Source organism: Dasypus novemcinctus, chromosome Y (genome assembly GCF_030445035.2).
Source record: "Dasypus novemcinctus isolate mDasNov1 chromosome Y, mDasNov1.1.hap2, whole genome shotgun sequence".
In the NCBI taxonomy this organism is placed as follows: Eukaryota; Metazoa; Chordata; class Mammalia; order Cingulata; family Dasypodidae; genus Dasypus; species Dasypus novemcinctus.
Genome location: NC_092216.1, coordinates 2,462,380 through 2,481,801, shown reverse-complemented (window position 1 = coordinate 2,481,801; position 19,422 = coordinate 2,462,380). Strand labels below are relative to the sequence as shown.

General features: G+C 45.8%; 1 long non-coding RNA gene across 2 annotated transcripts; it reads right to left on the bottom strand.

Annotated features, from left to right (window-relative positions):
- Positions 1-44: 44 nt before the first annotated feature.
- LOC131277189 (uncharacterized) lies at positions 45-4,015 on the bottom strand. 2 transcript variants are annotated; one of them, XR_011648049.1, is made up of 4 exons: positions 3,531-4,002; positions 3,017-3,125; positions 1,137-1,467; positions 45-626 (listed from the first exon to the last, which is right to left on the bottom strand). It is a non-coding gene; the product is annotated as an uncharacterized lncRNA (long non-coding RNA). The 2 variants fall into 2 exon arrangements; XR_011648050.1 differs by lacking the exon at positions 45-626 and having other exon boundaries at positions 1,133-1,467; positions 3,531-4,015.
- Between the last annotated feature and the right edge of the window lie 15,407 nt (positions 4,016-19,422).

Sequence of the window (19,422 nt, the reverse complement as noted above, 5' to 3'; positions counted from 1 at the left end):
GACACACTTTCAGGGCAAACAGTATTGGGGAGAATAAAGAAATATTTGCATCACCCCTTGTATTTGGAAGGGAATACACATTCTTAGGAGATTCTGTGGAACTGGCTAGGGGGACGCAGGGAGAAATGTCATTTGGATCTCGACAAGACCCTGCCCCGGCCAGTGACCTCTGCAGCCACCCCCCCACCCTTCCCAGCTCAAATCCAGAACACCTAAACCGTTACCCAGCTCAGCCCCAAAGGCCCCCTGGTGACAGAATGGGCACCTACTTAGGACAGATTTCTGAAGGCCTGCAGGCACTCCAGGTTTTGGATGAAATTAGATGAGCAGAAATGGGATCAAAGCTCTGACTCCCCAAATCTGAAATGCAGGGCTTTGAAAACTGTTCCCTGCAGAGAAGGAAAGGTCCCTGGATCTTCACACATCCACAGCCCACCCACGGCGTGCGAATTGAGCCTCCAAATTTATAGCCAAGACTTGAGCCTCCAAATTTATAGCCAAGACGTACCCTCTGGGCTGGTCAAATGGAAAACGAAAGCACCGATATGCCATATGCGGTGTGTCTTCCTTGGGCAAACATCTGAGAGGAAAATGCGATGTAGGGACCGGTTTCTAATGGGCCATGTCTGGAAGGGATAGGAATACACTGCTGAAATTAAAACGATCCAAAATTATATAACAGACTGCACCCGGGGGCTTTTCATACGGCCGGCCCATGGCAGCTAATCATCTAACCACACATACATATATGCTTGGAAGCCCCCTCCAAATCTGATGATGATTTCTCCGAGTTTGCGCATTCTCAGATTCTTTTTTTTTTTCACATGTAATTTCAGTTCCAACAGAGTAATGTTTATGACATTTCCCAGAGAAGAATGCCCTTCCATAAATAAGAAACTAGCTGTCCATATATTGGTTCTATAGACAGTCGAAAGAAGACTCATCCGAAACAGGCATCTCCACATCTGCTCAAAGGTTCCACACAAAAGCAGAGCATGACTGAGTGTCCTAGAATTCAAACCGCAAGGCAGGCCTGAGGTTGACAACTAACTGATGCTCTGTGTCAGAAAGGAACTCCCACCGACAGACAGGGCACAACAAGACGCTTTAGACAAAATGAAATCACAACAACTCACATTTGCGTATTTCTCTGTGATCTACAACAGACCTTCCTATATGACTTTGCTCTTGGTCTGCTGCTCCAGCCAGCACGAGCTCCCCGTTTTCAGGTACAGAAACCAAGGCAGGAAGGGATGGGGTGTCACTCAAGGTCATCGAGCTGGTAAAAGTCAACACAGACTAGGAGCTGCTGGATTGAGAACAGGTATTCTTCTCTCTCCTGGGGAGACCCTTTCCTGCTTCTGTGAAATTCATGCCTCGTTGCCCTTTGTGTCCATCAGCACCTTTAGATCCACAAACTCTCTAAATGTGCCGTTCGGTCATCGTGGCCACTTGGGGGTTTCATTCCTAAAGAAACGAGAAAGTTCATCAGTGTAAAAACACTAAGGACGATGGCTCGGAGCCTCGTAGGATAAACCCAGAGTAAGTTAAAAGAATATTTTCAAAAAGCTGGGAGAAGTGTGACGGGGCAGAAATGTCTCTATTATCACCTTCTTAATTTTCTGTGGGTTACCAACAAATGCAACAGTGGATTGGAGTATTGCCGAAAGACCCATGTTTTCCCTATAAATAGCAATTATTATGTCTAATATTTGTGGGCTGTTTTACTAAGCACCAGACACTGAGTTAAAATAATATTTGTTTACTTGTATTTTATTCTCCTAACAGGAACACGAATATAATTATTACCCCAATTGTACAGAATAGAAAATCGAGGCTGAAAGAGAAAGGTTATATTACTTTCTCAAGGTCACAAGGGCAGAAATTTAATCAGCAATAGACTCCAAGCTCTTAATCTTGTGTGTGTGTGTAAATCTTTAGTTCAATGCATTTCCATCCAACCAAAGTTTTAAAATAGATTTTAATTTCCAGCTCTCCTTTAGGGGCTGTGAATGATCTTTTTCTCTTAAGTTCTTCTTTGCGGGCTATAAAATTAATATGCATTTCCAGGCACTGCCAACACAGATTTCAATTTAAAAACAACTTTTATCACATGTCTTAGTAATATTGACAATCAGGCATACAAACTGGGGGGGGGGAAAGTGAATTCAAGAGTTTTTCTATGTTTTAGGAACAATCCGTTTTTTTCCTTATGGAAGGAAAACACAAGTTTATCACCGTGTTCTAATGTAGTTTACAGCTTTCAAAAGGAGAAGATTTTTATTAGCCTAATAAAATATCTACCTGAAAGATAAGCTTGTGAAAAAGCCATCTCTGACGGCTTGTGCTATGTAAAGACTCTCCCTGTAGCTCTTTTGTTTGCCCCCTCTTCCTTCTGACGCTGAGGCCACATCTGACAAATCACCCAAGTGACATCTACAGGGGTCTCTTGATGGGTGTTTGAGAGGTGTGAGCTAATTTTGTCTGGACAGAGCTTCACGTAAAGGGAGGCAAACCTCAGAAATCAGAACTCGAGGCAGTCCATGAGACTGTGAGAGTGACCTTACCTGTCAGAAAAAAGGAGAACTTTCTAAAAGTCATAATTAAGTAGGAGTCTAGAGGCTGCCTCAGAAGTGATTGGAAGTGTTTGCTGGGTGTGTTGTTTCACCCTCAGGGTAAATATACTAGCTGAAGGGGGCTCAAAAAAGGCTGGGAACTCTAGGCTTAATAGATGATGGAGTCTAACCCCCCCCCCCCCCCAACACTCCAATAATGAAAAACAAGGTTCTTCCACAGAAGAAAAATTTTAAAATTCAAGAGAAATGCTCTGGGGGGTGGATAAGAGCATGGTAGGAAATCCTGTTCCTGCTCACAAAGTTATTCTGAGCTAATAAAAAAATCTGACCAGAGACCGTTTCTCGAGCTACCGTTCTCCTCGTCCTTTAGCCTGAAATGGAGTCTTTTGTGTCCACCCTTTCCAGGCCCCACTCCACAGATGTTTCGCATTTAAACTTGCCTGCATTGCAGATGTCTCTGAAACAAAAAATGCGGCCACGCAGAAAGAGAGTAGAGAGCTCGCAGGTGCTGACGTCGTACACACCGGTTCTGTGTTACCTTGTGTTGCCCTGTGTCGAGATAAATCATGTTTACAAAGGGAGACGGGAAATAGACGTGGGTTTGTATCTAGAAGGGGCCATGCCAGACGTGGCTTAGAGCCGGGTCTGCTCGGGATGGGAGGCAGGTGGAATTTGCGGTAGTCGGAAGGGAGAGGGCACTGCTCTCCTCCACGTACACCCAAAACCAGAACGCCGGGCTCGGAAGCGGGGCTGGGGGTGCGAGAACAAAACAGTGCATAAAAAGAGGAAAACAATGCCGTGAAATGAGCTAAACGCCTTCTGTGCCTCTCTGAGCCCTTCCAGCTCTAAAACAGATCCTGTTTCCGTCAGCAGGCTTTTCTTTTTCACAGATTGGGTCTGGCAACATGTGAAGTGTAAATAAGAAGGAGACTGAAACGGAACATGAAACCTGACCTTCTCTCTGGGAAGGGAGCACCGCGCCCCACGTTTATTGCAGAGGGGAAATCTTCTGGCCTCGCAACATCTGACCAACGTGGGCGCCTCCTTCTCCCAAGCTGCCTTCAGAGCCCGGTGGCACCATCTTTCCAGTAACGTGGGCGCTGGCCAGTCTTTCTGCGATCGGGCCGGGATTTTTTTTGGAACACCCGAGCGTCCTTCGGGGCCAAGTCACGGGAATGAGTTCAGAAGCCAATTCCATCAACGCGGCTCTCGGGTCAGCAGAGTGCGCGCGGGAGGTGAGCGCTGGGCATTTGCTTTCAGGCAGTTCCGAAAGATTTCCAAAAATAGTCGGAGGCACCCAGAGAGAGCCTTTGAACCGGTGGGCAGCCCTCTGGCGCCCAGGTCCCGCCGGCAAGGAGCCCTGTCGCATTTGGGCCTGTACCCCCTCGTCGCTCACGTCCTGGCGGGATCTGTTTTAGGACGTGGGAGCAAAGGTGTTTTGTGTTTACTGAGCCCAGCAGCTGGAGGTCTAAGATTAGGTCATAGGATGTTTGCAGTGCCCTGGGACATGCTATGCTTTGCTCTGCAGAGGTGGAAGCTGCGCCCAAGCTAAGCAACAGGGCTCTGGGGATGGAGAGGGCAGGCGGGTCCACGCCAGCTGCCAGGGTGAGAAGAGGCTGCCGGCACCTCCCTTGGCTCTCTTTCCAACCATCTCACCAGAATTCCATCTCTCCTCGCCGCCTCTGCGAGCTGCGTCCAGCCTCAGAGCTGACGAGCATAGAGGTGGCACCTGTAGGAATCTGGCGATCATGGCCATAGATCCGCCGTCCCAGATGGCCAAGAGAAAATGCTTCCACGCGAGCGGCGTAAAAGAAAAAGCAAGACGTCTCTGCAACGCCCCGTGGATGGGAGCTGCGCCCAACGTGGGCACTGCCGCTAGGCTCTTCCCCGTTATGGCACCACGTTTCCGACCCATGAGTCTTATCGGGATGGAGACTAAATGAATGAACAGTGATTCTTCTCCAGTTTCCCGTCGTGTCATGTGTTTGTGCCCACCAAGCAAGTCTGACCAGCACAACGGAAGGTGGATGTTATTTGTCCTCAGAAAGAAAATCCAAGACAATAAAAGGCAAAAGGCTGCCCACGTGAATGAAAAATAGAGTCGGATGGAAAGGGATATGGGAAGGGGTACTTGCATAAAAGATGCTTAAGGAAAGACTTTAGGAGTTCACAGCGATGACTATACACTTATGGTTGATGTATATTTATGTGTGATATACTTCTTTTTTTTTAATGAAAAAAAGAAAAAGACAAGACTCAGGGAAGCGGATGTGGCTCGAGTGATTGAGCTCCTGCCTACCACACAGGAGGTCCCAGATTCGGTGCCAGGGCCTCTTGGAGAGGACAGACAGAACAATGAGTGGACATGGTGAGCTGACTCAACGAGCTGATGCAGACAGATGATGCAATGAGAGACACATGGAGGAAAACATGAGGAGAAACACAACAAGCGGGGAGTGGCGGTGGCTCGGGAGATTGGGTACCTCCCTCCCACATGGGAGGTCCTGGGTTCGGTTTCTGGTGCCTCCTGAAAAAAAAAAAAAAGAAGAGCAGCACCTGACAGACACAGCAAATGCAAACCATGAGGGGGTGGGGAGAAATAAATCAATCAATCTTAAAAAATCAAATGGAAAAACTTAAAGCAGGGTGTAGAGCATCAACTTTTTTCCTAGAAAAAAAATTGCTCTAAAAAAAAAGGAACACAGGTGTTTACTTTAGCAAGTTGTTACAGGAGTGAAATGGACAAGAAGCTGAACTCAAAGCCCCTTTGCAGTCAGTGCTGCCTTGCAGGTGTTTTGAAAATGCGAATGGGTTCCAACACAGCCGATCAGCACAGGGAATCATCTGAGCAGAACGCACATCTTGTGTTTGCTTTTGCATGTTTCCATCCCTGAGGAGCACATCATGAAGGCAGGAAATGGCACCAAGCTGAACTCAACTCCAGGAATGCACAAAATGCACAGTTGTACACACCCTGGATTTACTTTATTTAAAGCAAGCTACTTTTTTTGGTCAAAGATTTACTTTTTGTCTATTTCTCCACACACCCTCATTGTTTTTCACTTGCTGCATCTGTTCATCTCCCTTGTTTCTTTAGGAGGCACCAGGAACTGAACCCGGGACCTCTGATGTGGGAGGGAGGTGCCTAATCGCTGGAGCCACCTCTCCTCCCTGCTTTGTTGTGTCTCTCATTATGTTTTCCTCCTTGTTTCTCTTGTTGTGTCCCCTTGCCATGCCCACCCATTGCGCCAGCTTGCTCTCTTCTTTTGGAGGCACCAGGAACCAAACCAGAGACCTCCCATGTGGAAGGCAGGACCTCAATCCTCAAGCCACTTCCGCTTCCCTCTGTACACACTTGGAATGTGTATGGCTTTGTCAGTTCAGGGGCTGAGTCTGCAGCTGCACCCCTTCAAAGCTGGGAGTAGAACTTTCCTTTCATTTCAAACAACCCTCTTTTCACCATTTCATGGTAACTCACAAACTGCAAACCCTTCCCACCCCCCCCCCAGATTCTCCCAATGCCCACCTTCACAAGCAAACTTCTGGTCCTTTTCAAGGTAAATCCCCAAATTTATTGTGCATTTTGTGTATTTCTTCACCATTGAACAGGTGCAAAACTGTGCTACCATTTTTATTAGGTTCCTATCTTTTTTTAAAAAATGTGTTAATTGGAGTTTTCAAGTGTGTGTCCCATTTTCCCCATAAGCCATGTGTTTTTTATCACGTGATTTTGCACAGTGCAGAGATTTGGAGAAACGCATATGCCGCCGGATGGCAGAACGGTTTTCCTTGTTTGTTGGTGTGTTTTCTGTGTTTTCTTCAGGCAGGTTGGAGAGGACTTGAGATGATATTGGTCTAAGCAAATAAAAATCTCTCTTGGGGGGGAAAAAAAAGACATTGGGAGCTGGGAGTTTTACGGTATCTGGGCATTCTATTTTGCAGTCGTCTTTTATCTCAAGCATTTCTAGGGGCAGAGCCAAGAGGAGGGGCTGCCTTTTACCAAAGGAATATATTTAGGAAATAATTCTTCTTCTCCTGGAATAAAACGTCCCCTAGGTCAGTTCGTCATCACCGGGGTTTTATTTAGTGCACGTTACTCTGAAGAGAGGCTGCCTCCTGTCAGAGATGGGTTACCTCTTTCAGAGCCTAAATTTTCCCAGCGGAGGGGACCTCACTCAGTTTTCAGCCAACCGTGTCTCTGTTTTGGAACCAGGGAAAACATACAGGAGGCCCAGATGTCAGCCTTGAAATCATCTGGGCATTCACTTTTCATCTTGACTTGGATTCCAAGACAATGTCTTCTCTTGATCACGTTGGACGTTTCCTTTTCTTAGAGCAGTCAATGGCCTCAAGTAGTAAGACACATGATGTAAATCTCCAACGAAAGTGCTGCTATCTGGGTGAAAATGGATTGTTTTCACCAGCGGGATAATTTTTGGCCCCTGTGCTTGGAAATTTGGATATTTATTAATTCATTTTAAAAAAGTGGCCCCCATACTTGAAAATGTGGATACTTATTAATGTATGTCAAAAGGAGACATGGATACATTTTTTTTAATTGCAAATTTTTTGTCTTTTTTTAAAAAAGGTACATAGATCAGACAAAATGTTACATTAACAAATATAAGAGGTTCCCGTATACCCCACATCCCACCCCACTCCTCCCACATCAACAACCTCTTTCATCATTGTGGCACATTCATTGCATTTGGTGAATATATTTTGGAGCACTGCTGCTCTGCATGGATTATAGTTTACAATTTTAGTTTACACGCTCCCCCAGTCCATTCAGTGGTTTATGGCAGGATGTATAATGTCCAGCTTCTGTCCCTGCAATATCATTCAGGACAACTCCAAGTCCCCAAAATGACCCCACATCACATCTCTTCTTCCCTCTCCCTGCCCTCAGCAGCTACCGTGGCCACTTTCTCCACATCAGTGCTACAATTTCTTCCATTACTAGTCACAATAGTTCTATAGTAGAATACCAGTAAGTCCACTCTAATCCATACTCTATTTCTCCATCCTGTGGCCCCTGGGATGGTGATGTCCACTCCACCTTTATATTGAGAGGGGGCTTAGATTCTACATGGATGATGGATGCGATTATCCTGCTTGCAGTTGTAGACCCTCTTGGCTCCCTGGTGTGGTGGTTGACCTTCTTCACCTCCCTGTTAGCTGACCTGGGTAAGTCCAACGAACTGGAGAGTAGGTGTTTCAACAATCCCACCCAGTTTCAGTACTTCATAAAAGATAGGGACAAACAAGAAATAACTACGGCTCCCATGCAAGAATGTATGGGGCTATGTCATCAAAAAGCAACTCCTCCCTTTGCAAGCCACTACAGGGCAGGGGTCTAGGATGGCTGGCTGGCTGTCTCCGTAATTTGGGGCAGTGGGCCATAAGGAGCTGACTAGACAGGCCCTGAAAGGAAATGCCAGGGTGGGGGGCGGGCAGGAGTAGGCAGCGTGGAGGCTGGGAATAGATGCTCCAGTAACAGAAAGAGGCCGACGGCCCCTGCAGGAAACAGAGCTGGGTCAGCGTTTGACGGGCAGGAGGTGAGGTGCTTCTCCAAGAGACAGGTGGAATTCGGAAGCCACACCCCCTTCCACGATGAACCCACAGAGGCTGCGTTTACGCCTTCCTCATCTCATCCCACTGGGCTGCGTGGGAGACGGTCCACAGAGCAGTGTAACACAGGGAAACCGAGGCCAGGGTGGCCACAGAGCTGCTCATCCCACTTTGAAGTCTGCTCTGATTTCAAGGTGATACAGTCACTGCTGAGAGGTTAGGTGGACTTGTGCAGCTCCAAAACAGATAACTCATTTATAAAAAAAAAAAATAGGCATGAAGCCCTGGGCCAGGTGCATTCTTTTTTGGGGGGGTGGGGAGATTGATTTTTATTTGGGCTTCTCACAGTGGTTTGAGCCACCTTGTCTTCAGATCCATCACAGCACAGGAAATGTGTCACGAGACGGCCCAGAAAAGCAGCTCTTACTGCTTAAAATACAAACACAGTAACTGACGAACGGGGATGTGTCTCACCCAGGAATGTGTTCACAGTTGCAAATCTTCCCGCCGTGGCACCAAACCCTTGACTGATCCTTTCCTTCTCATTCACCTGGAAAATCAGACACCTGGCCCCCCTAACTCTTCTTTCAACTCCCATTTCCATCTCTCTTCCCAAGCAGGGTAGCCCTCCAGGTGCATCCTGACATTTTATCGTTGGTATTAGTTCCCTGAGGCTGCTTCGGCAAATTGTCACACTCTTCGTGGTCTAATACCACAAAAATGTATTTCCTTACAGTTCTGGAGACCAGACGTCTGAAATGAATCGGTCTACAACACTGATTCCTTCTGGAGGCTCCAGCCGTGAATTCTTCTGGCCGCTCTCAGTTTCTGGTGGCCCCAGATATTCCTTGGCTCATGGCTGCAGTAATTTCTGCTTTCATCATCTTGCAGCATTCTCCCCTTCGGCTGTTAAATCTCCCTCTGTCTCTCTTACATAAGGAACCTTGGGATGATATCGGGAACACCTGGATAATCCAGGAGCATCTCCCTGTATCAGTCAGCTAAAGGGGTGCTGATGCAAAATACCAGAAACGGGTTGGTTTTTATAAAGGGTATTTATTTGGGGTAGGAGCTTACAAACACCAGGCCATAAAGCAAAAGTTTCTTCCCTCACCAAAGTGTATTTGGAGCAAGACGGCTGTCTACGTCTGCGAGGGCTCAGGCTTCCTGGGTTCCTACGTTCCTGGGGCTTGCTTCTCTCTGGCTTCAAGGTTCCTCTCTTCCTGGGGCTGGCTTCTCTTTCCTCTGTGAGCTGACTTCCCAGGGCTCCAGCTTAAGTCTTCAGCATCAAACTCCAAAATCAAAACTCCAACATTAAAAGCCCTCAACTCTGTCCTTTGCCATGCCTTTTATCTGTGATTCCCCTCTCACCAAGGGGTGGGGACTCAATGCCCTCATCATAACTCAATCATGCCCAGGTACAGATCAGATTACAAACATAATCCAATATCTACTTTTGGAATTCATCACTAATATCAAAAACTGCTACACTCCCCATCCCAGAATAATTACCTTAATCCCATCTGTGAGGTGCCTTTTGCCACAAAAGGTCACGTAAACAGGCTCTGGGGATTAGGACCAGATATCTTTGGGAGCTCTTCTTAGCCTACTGCAACATCTAGTCCCCCAAGAAAGTGGTACCCAGAGAGAAACCAGCCCTTTCTGGCAGACGGGACCCCAAGCCCTAGAGGCCCTCTCCTGATCCACCACCACATTCCATCAGGCAGATGCTTATTTAGTCAAAGAAGAGTGTAAATTCTGATCTGGTTAGCAAGCATCCATGTGTAAGCTAGCGGCCAGGTGATTTGATCCTGTTAACAATGAAGCTTGGGGCCAAGCGGCAGATACCAAATTGGTCATGAGTTAGAAGGGTCAACCCTTGATTGGAAAAGGTCCAGGGAAGCCAGACAGTCACAGACACGTCGTGGGAAACAGGGAAAGTCGGTGAAAACAAGGAGAACGGCAAAGTCAGCGCCTAGGACAAGGTAGTTTCAACTCAATAAGGGTGGGTCAGCCTTGGGGACTCCTTGGAATGTCCTTGGAAATCCCATTGTCCAGAACTCACCCCCACAAGGCTGAGGGGTGTCGAGTGAAGATTACCCCAAGTGAGCGTGCTCCATTCGAGTGGTGGCCAGCTCACGAGTGGGAGTGTCCCAGGACCAGTGGAGAACCGTGATGGATTGGTGTTAGCATCTAGTTTCCACTCCCAGTGGGAACTGAACAGGTATCGATTCATGATGATATATAGCATCCCAGGGGTCTCCACCTGGGGACAGCTGGTATGGGGCACACGTTCAGAAGTGCAGACAGGACAAGCAGGGCTTCCTTTCAGAAGGGAGAAGAATCCCACCTAAAACACATCCACAAATGCAGATAGACTCATGCTTTCCAATATGGCGGCCACCAGCCCCTGAAATGTGGCTAGATTCATTGAGGACCTGGATTTTTAATTTTATCGAATTTTTAAATTAATAATCTTTCTTTAGAGAAGTTATCGATTTATTTTTAAAATTAAACAGAAAGCACAAAGAGTTCCCACATCCTCCTCCGCTCCCATTGCACACGTTTTCCCTCTTATTAGCATCGTGCATTAGTGTGGTACATTTGTCGCAAGTGATGAGTCAATTAATATATTATTATTAACCAAATAGCTTACTTTATGGTTCACTCTTTGTGTTGTACAGCTTTAAAATTATTTTATTTCTTTTCGTTATTTTTTTTCTTTGTGTCATACAGTTCTGTAGGTTTTGACAAATGCATCGTGAGTGGACGCACCATTACAGTACATTCCGAACTCTATGTAGTCATCATTCCCTCCAACCCTTTGGGCTCCTGGCAACCACTAATATTTTTTACTATCTCTACAGTTTTGCTTTTTCCGGAATATCACATGGTTGGAACCATACAGACTGACTTCTGTCACTTGGCAATATTCATTTAAGTCTCCTCTGTCTATTAGGTCATTTCTTTTTATCCCTGAATTGTAGGAATGTAGCCTGAATTGGGTGGATGCACCACAGTTTATCCATTCACCTACTGAAGGATATCTTGGTTGCTTCCAATTTGGGGTAGTTATGAGTAAAGATGCTGCGGACATCTGTGAATAGGTTTTGGTGCAGACATCAGCTTTCAGCTCCTTCGGGTAAATACATAGGAGCGTGATTGCTGGATAGTATGATAAATGTGTTTTTAGCTTCGTAAGAAACCACCAGACTGTCTTCCAAAGTGGCTGTACTATTTTGCATTTCCACCATCGGGGAAACAGAGCTCCTCTTGCCCCACATTCTTGTTAGCATTTGTTGTTGTTAGAATTTAGGGTTTTAGTCATTCTAATAGATGTGCAGTAGTAACTTTACCAAATGTTAATTAATTAAATTCAAGTGGCCCCAGATGGCTAGAGGTTACCATATTAGTTGGCACAATCCAAACTTTACTCACTATTTGATTCATTCATTTAATAAAACTTTTCTGCTGTCCCTCCACATTCTAGGTGGTTCAGTGTTGGCCAGATCTGGCTCATCCTCTCAAAAAGTATAAACTCCAGTTGGGAAGACAGCAAGGTTATCGGATAATAATTTGTACATTTTGATCCATGCTAGAGCAGAAGTCTGGGCAGTATGCCACAGAACACCAGAAAAGAGATTCTTAGGCTCCATGCTATGGGAAGCCTGAGGAGGGACCCAGATAGAATGAACAGAAGCTTCTCAGAGCCCATCACCCTTAACTGACCTCTGAAGGGCAAGGAAGGATGCTTTAGAAGAAGCTAATAGGAAAACGCAGTCCAGGTGGAGGAACAGCGTATAGGACCACACATAAACAAACACACACACAACTGCCCCCGTGCACCAAAGCTGGGTAAATCCTCAGTCCATCAGAGCTCCAGAACATCCATGGATCTGGTCAAGTCATGACCTGAGGCCATCATTACTAAGTTCCTGTACCTTTCTTATCCAGCTCCTCTCCCTCCCTCTGATGCATGTGTGACCTGAACTTCTTCATCAGACTCTGCTTCCTGGGAGTCTGCTCTGTGATAACATCCAGTCTGCACATCTGCCCTGGCAGAGGGTACCATTATCATCTTCTTAGAGATGCTGAGGTCACCTTAGCCTGACCTCCGCAGCTAATCATGTGGACTGTGATTCTCCCGCATCTGGCTTCTGCCTCAAGGAATCATGCTGGGAGAATGAAAGGAAGTGGCTGGTAAAGGTCCTTGTGTATCAAAGTTCCAAGTTTGGAAATTGACTCTGAAAGCCACCTTGTTGCACTGGAAGCACGATGGATGCCGGTTGAAGACCATTGTTCTGGCTCCATTTCCCTCTGGTCTTCTTCCTGCTTTCCCAGGGAGCTTTCCTGGAGGTAAACAAGACAGTGTAGGAGAGCATACGGACCATTCCTTTGGTGTTTGCATGTTTTTCCAGAATCTTCTAAAAAGTACGCTGTCCGAGAAGATTGGGGATGATTTACAATGGTGGTATTCCAGGCTTCAAAACTGGCCCCAAAGGACACCCACTATGAGCAGCTCAAATTAACCCAAGGCTTTGCCTGCCCAACTCAGCCCTATTGAGATTTGTCAGCCCCATGGGGAGACCCCATCACAGAGGTGGCACGGTGATGGGCAGGTAGCTACCCATTTTTGAGGATGAGATTTATGGAATGAAACATCAGAGAAGGAGCAGATGTGAGGATGAAACACCTATTTTGACCTGGTGAGCGTTAGGCTCCTTGTGAGAACCAAAGTAAATAAATGGTGTGGAGCTCCTTGCTTTTGATGACTTTGGCAGATTTGAGGAGTTCCGGTCAAGTATTTTGTAGGATGCCACACTATTGGACTGTGTCATGTTTTTCTCAAGTCTAGTCTGGGTCCATGTGTTTTGGGAAGGAAGAGCCACAAAAGTCAAGTGTCCTTCTCCTCACATACTATCATGGGCACATACTATCAACATGGTTTAACAATGTTGAGGTTGACCTTGGCCAACTGGCCAAGGTCGTGTTTGCCAGGTTTTTCCACTGTAAAGTTATTCTTTTTTTCCCACTTTCCATACTCTTTGGAAGGAATTTACTACGTGCAGCCCATATTCAAGGGGAATTTCATTCCATCTCCCTGAGACTATAAGATCTACATTAGTTATTTGGAAATCTTCTCTATGAAAGAGTTCCCACTTATCTCCTATGCATTTATTTATTCATCATTTATTTAGATCAGGTTGGACTCATGTATATTTATTTTATGGTTTGAGTTATTCTCCAATATTATATTGTTCTGTTGCTCAAATTATTCCAGGTTTGGCCAGTAGGCGCTCTTTCACATTGATTTCTGTGACCTTTTGACACGCCCGTTATTTTGTGTTTGGAGAACTTCCTTACTTTCTGGTACTATAAGATGCTCCAGGCATATCCTCTATCATCCTTGCCCCAGTCCTAGAATCAGTCATTTCTCCAGGGAGCCCCAGTTTACTGGAGCATGTTATTAGAAAACAAGATCTGGGCGCTGAGGGAAATTGACTTTTCAGCAGCGTGGGAGAGACTTAGCATTCACCAGGTCCCCACTGATTTCTCATTTGCCTTGTGCTTTCTTCTCTTTACATCTCTTTAGGGCTCTTGAAGGAATGGAGAACTCTGGCAGCTGTGGAGCCTTGTGTTCACCTGCAAGCCCGGTACTAGCTTCAGGAGCCGTGAGAGGATCTACCCGTGGGCCACTGGCCAGCCAGAACTCCAGTGTGGAGAATTGGATCCCCAGGAACCAGTGCTTGGGCCCTTCTCTGGAGACTGCCAAACAGCATGTCAACCCAGCTTCATTGTGGGGGTGAAGGGTGGGATAACTGCCAGTGAGGACTGAGGCCATCTCCCCTATCACTCATCTTGCCAAGCCATCACCAGGCAATAAGGACTTGTGGGCAATGTCACCTCCGGGGCCATGCTGGCATCTGCAACTTCCATGCACCCTTGTGGCCCCATCTAGCCATCCTTGCCCGCCTGCCTGGTCTACTCTTGTGGCGTGTTTATCAGCCTTTCCTTGTGCAAAGCCCTGTCTCACAGGGGTTCACATGCCCAGGGGACAGCTCGGTGGAAGTGTTTCCACTTACATTTCCAGCTAGAGAAGTCCCAAGGACAATCAGCTTCAGATTATACCATCGTGAAGGTAGGTGCAAACTGGGGCCTCGCCTCCTCAATTCCCAGATGCGATCCATGGTGCCAGACTCACACAAAGCAAGGTCAGTGCTTCGCGGCTGGCTCCCGTGTGCAGAACAAACGCTCAAGTGAAGACACTCAAGGAACTGCTCGTCATCCTTGTTTCCCAGTTACCCAAATATTTTTATCAGACTGTTGTAAAGAGATCATGTCCTGGAAGAATGAATAACTATCAAATACAGACCTGCCGTGGGAAAAAAAAAAAAGAGTGTTCTGGAAAAGTCAAGAAACAAACCTAGCATTAGTTCCATCTAAACTTTAATTAACGCATAAGGCACTTTCTAAATGGCATCGCGTGTGAGAGTGGCAATGCATAGTAGTCCAGCAGCTGCAGAGGACTTGGAGGTGTGTTTCCACTGCTTTGATTAAAATTTAAGGAGTAAGAGATTAAATGACGTTGGGCCCTCCCTTGTGGGGCATGGACTCTCAACGAATGTACTTGACGGTGTGCAGTTCAGCAGCGTCCGCCCCTCCATCCTGTCTGTGTGCACCCTGGTGAACATTTTATACATCCTCCTAAACGCTATCATCATTCTGTTTTGCAGGTGTGGTGTATGGCGCCTCAGTGTCGTCTTGCCATAGCTTCCGCCTCCCCGTGTGGAGAGAGGCAATAAAGACAAAGCTGAGACATGGCTATTCAAGAAAATAAAATATTTTTGAAACCGCCCGGCACGGGTCCAGCTCTTTGTCTCGTTGTGAAAACAAAATCCCACCCGATAAGCTTGCTGACAGTTGGAGGAGGGCTGATACGGTCCATTCTCTAGGAGGTCTGCAGAATGAGCACCCCTCGTATGCTTTCCATTTGCATTCAAGGGTGTAATTTCTGTTTGAGCAACCACAACAAAAACTGCTGCCACAACTTGATTATGATTTTAACCACAGAGTGATTCTTGGGTCATTTTCCTCAGTAAGGTCTAGTTTCACTGGAGAATGCTCCTCTCTAGGCCAACTGGTCAACTGATTTCAGCTTTTATCAGCCAAATGCCCAATTTGTGAGCCACCCTACTGAATGGACACACCCACCATCATAGGCAGAAGGGTCAAGGAACAGAGATGGAAAAGGCATATTAAATAAGGCCAATTTTAATGGGCAGAAAGAAACAAATAACTCTGGTGCTTATCTTCTTTTGCAGTTAATTTAAAGAAAAGAAATGTGGCAAAAGCTGTGCTAAAGCTGTAGCTTCAGGATCCACATTCTCAACCAGAGTATTTGATGTTTGAAGGGGTTGCATGGGGGAGGGCATGTTTTACTGGGAAAGGGGTTTCAGAATCTCAGCAGGGCAGATGGCATGGGTGTTTGGGCTCATTTCATGGATGGTTGAGACGCAGATGCCTTAGTGGTGGCTTAGGGGAATTGTCTGGGGCTGAGGGCCAAAGCATTGGTAGGAAGACTCCCTCTGCCCACGGGGTGTGTGTGGGGTGCCCCACACTGAGACATGGGGGATCCCTGGATGTAAAAGCTACTTGGGGTGATGTAAGCATTGTTATTATTATGCAGACCAGGTCTTCTGACTGTCTTTGGGGATGGGAGTTTGTGGGAAACCCCACTCAGTGGAGGGGTCAGGGATCCTCCAGTAGAGGCTCCTGGCTTAGCCCGTGGTCTAGAGTCAGGCTGCCTCCAGTTAAATCCACACTACAGCACCTACTTTCTGGGACATCCTGAGCAAGTTCCTTACCCTCTGCCTTCCTTGGGTACACGATTTGGAACCAATGAAGGTAATAATAACAAGTGATACCTACTCTTTGATGCTGTTGTGATGAGTAAATATGTAAATGCGTGTAGAATGATTTAACAGATACCAGCAAAATATAAGCACTCTGCATGTGCTAATTACTGAATATTTTAAATTCAAGGAGGAACCAAGTTAGGATAAATAGATGTCAGTGGCCCTATGTGTGAACCTTGTTGAATTCAGAGGGCTGGATTGGCTAATTAGATCACAGGTCACCAGTTTTATCCTTGAATGCTCCCTAACAAGATAAGAATTTACACTCTTCTTTGAAACCTTATATAAAAAAAGAAAGACTTGGAATCAGAATGGCAAAGAATCTGTTTCCATTTTTAAATTAAAAAGACTCAGATTGAAGCTGTGTGTGCTGAGGCAGCTCTGATAAGAATGGAAGACATTTGTCTTTGAGATTCAAGTGAAAACTCTGGGGCCCAATAGAAAATGCACAGGTTCATATGTACAATTCCTGTATGCGTTAATGGGGTTCACTGAAACTACACACTCATTCACCATGTGAGAAAAACCCTAATGTGGGCTCTCCACACCCACTTGGCCGTGGTGTACTTGGTCTTTTTTGCTAAATGTTTCAGAAATGACCCAAGGAAAAAGTAGTGGGAGAGATTATTTTTAATAAGTATTTAAGAGGATGGATGGATGGAGAGATGTATGGATGGATGATGGATGGGAGGGATGAAGGGAGGGAGGGATGGATGGATGGGTGGGTGGAGAGATGAGGGATGGATGGATGGAGAGATGGATAGATGGATGGAATAATGGAGAGATGGAGGGATGGATGGGTGGATGGAGGGATGAATAAATGGAGGGATGGAGGGATGGGTAGGTAGATAGACAGGAGGACTCTCATACTGGTAGTTTGACAAAAAAAATTTAATATCAAAAGTATTTACATTTTGAGAAAGCTTAGAGCATTGTGGGAAGCCAGAAGGGGTGAAAACGCTAAAATGCTCCCCACCTACTTTGGAAATGAAGACATAGAATATCCCTCTCTCTGGAATGCATTCCAAGAGAATAAAATGAGGCATTAATTTGGCATAAATATTTTTACTTAGCACAGGCTCTCTTGTATTAATAAGCAGCTAAATAAAAAGACACTGCCAGTACAGTGAATGCAGTGTAATAGTGCTTCTGGGACAAAAGAGTCACGTTTAATCTTTAGCAGCCCTGTGAGTGAGGGAAGAATGCTATTGATCGTTTTTAGATTGAGAAGCTGATGGACATAAGACCTTTGATTTAGGTTAGCAAACACTAGGGACAGACAGAGTCAAACTCATGTTTGTCCGACTCCATGACCCACGTGTTAAACCTTATATACATTCTCACTTGCATTCTGGTTTTATTTTGCTCATCAGCCTGCCTAGGGACAACTCACAGCTCTCATTGTGTATCAGAGAGGTTTATTCATGGATTTGCTTAATGTCCCCACATTTTTATGTCATGTGTTACCATTCTGGATAACTGGGAGCTACTGTTCCTCCTATTGGAAGAGACGTAGACTTAAAGTGAGGGTATTCATTTAAAACCTATAAATGAGTTTATAGGGTTTGCAATTGGAAAACGAATGGCCTCATTTAGGAGTCACTGGAGAGTAATGTCCTCAAGCACTGCTGATGAGGCAACAGTTAATGTTCCCCCTCTCAACTGTAGTGTGGTCCACTGAGCTCTCACTAGGCCACCGGCACCCTGATCGTCTCACAACAACCCTGTTAGCTAGGTGCTACTGCTATCTCTGCTTTACAGGTGTGGGCATTGAGAGCAGAGAGATTGAGTCACATGCGCAGGATAACATGGCTAGTACCTGAGGCTGCTGACAGAAGCACACCAGCTCATAACAGTCGCACAGAATCACCCATTCAGTCCTGCTCAGAACCATCAGGCTGAAGGATGGAAAGGAGTTGACAGTTAGCCAGGGAGCCATGAATCTACCATCGACTCACCCATCCACACACCACCCCCATCTACCCATTCTACCCATCCATTCCATCCATCCATCTGTCTATCCATCCATCCATCCATTCCATCCATTCATCCATCCATCCATCCATCCATCTCTTCACCCATCTATCCATCTAAATAGCTATCCAATCATCCATCCACCCATCCACTTATCCATCCATCCCTCCCTCCCTCCATCCATTCACCCATCCATCCATCTATCCATCTAAATATCCATCCAATCATCCATCAATTCACTCATCCATCCATCCATTCATCCATCCCTTCATCCATTCACCCATCCATCCATCTATCCATCTAAATATCCATCCAATCATCCATCCACCCATCCACTCATCCATCCCTCCATCGATCTATCCATCTAAATATCCATCCAATCACCCATCCACCCATCCACTCATCCACTCATCCATTCCATCCATTCATCCATCCATCCATCCATCTCTTCACCCATCTATCCATCTATCCATCTAAATATCCATCCAATCATCCATCCACCCATCCACTCACCCATCCATCTTTCCATCTAAATATCCATCCAATCATCCATCCACACATCCATCCATCCATCCCTCCCTCCCTCCATCCATTCACCCATCCATCCATCTATCCATCTAAATATCCATCCAATCATCCATCCACCCATCCACTCATCCATCCATCTTTCCATCTAAATAGCCATCCAATCACCCATCCACCCAATCACTCATCCACTCGTCCATCCATCCATTCACCCACCCATCCGTCTATCCTTCTAAATATCCATCCAATCATCCGTCTATCATCTATCCATTCATTCATTACTTTTTGAGATGAGAAGTTTACCTATGCAAATATCTAGTCCTCCTTTAGAGCCTGTCGGCATGAAATGAATGCCCGTATGAATGTGTGAATCAATGGCCTTAGTCTGGATCATTCTGAAGAATCTTTAGGGGACTATTTCTAGTTTTGCTGAGGAATGAATCCAAGAGACGAGAACAAAAGCCAAGTTCCTTGGAAGAGGCATGTGTTCCCAGTTCCACTGGGGGAATCTTATTTCCCTGCAGAGAGAGCCAACTTCATAACACAAAGCGATCATAAAACACATCCTGTGAAATTTGTTTGGTTCTCTCTCAGTCCCCTCTCCTTAGCTATTTTTTTTTTCATAGAACAACAGTTAGGTTCCAAAGAATTTCCACGACTTTATATACAAGAGATAAAATGCTGGCCATTCATAATTATAATGCTGATGCTAAAGTTATGGTTCATAAATAACACTAAAGAGGGTGTAATTCTTCTGATGGTTCAGGAAATTGGAATCAACTGGCTGCAATATGGAATGTTACTCACTGTTTAATCTCAGTCCAATTTCCAACAATTGCAATGCATTCTACTCTAGAAAT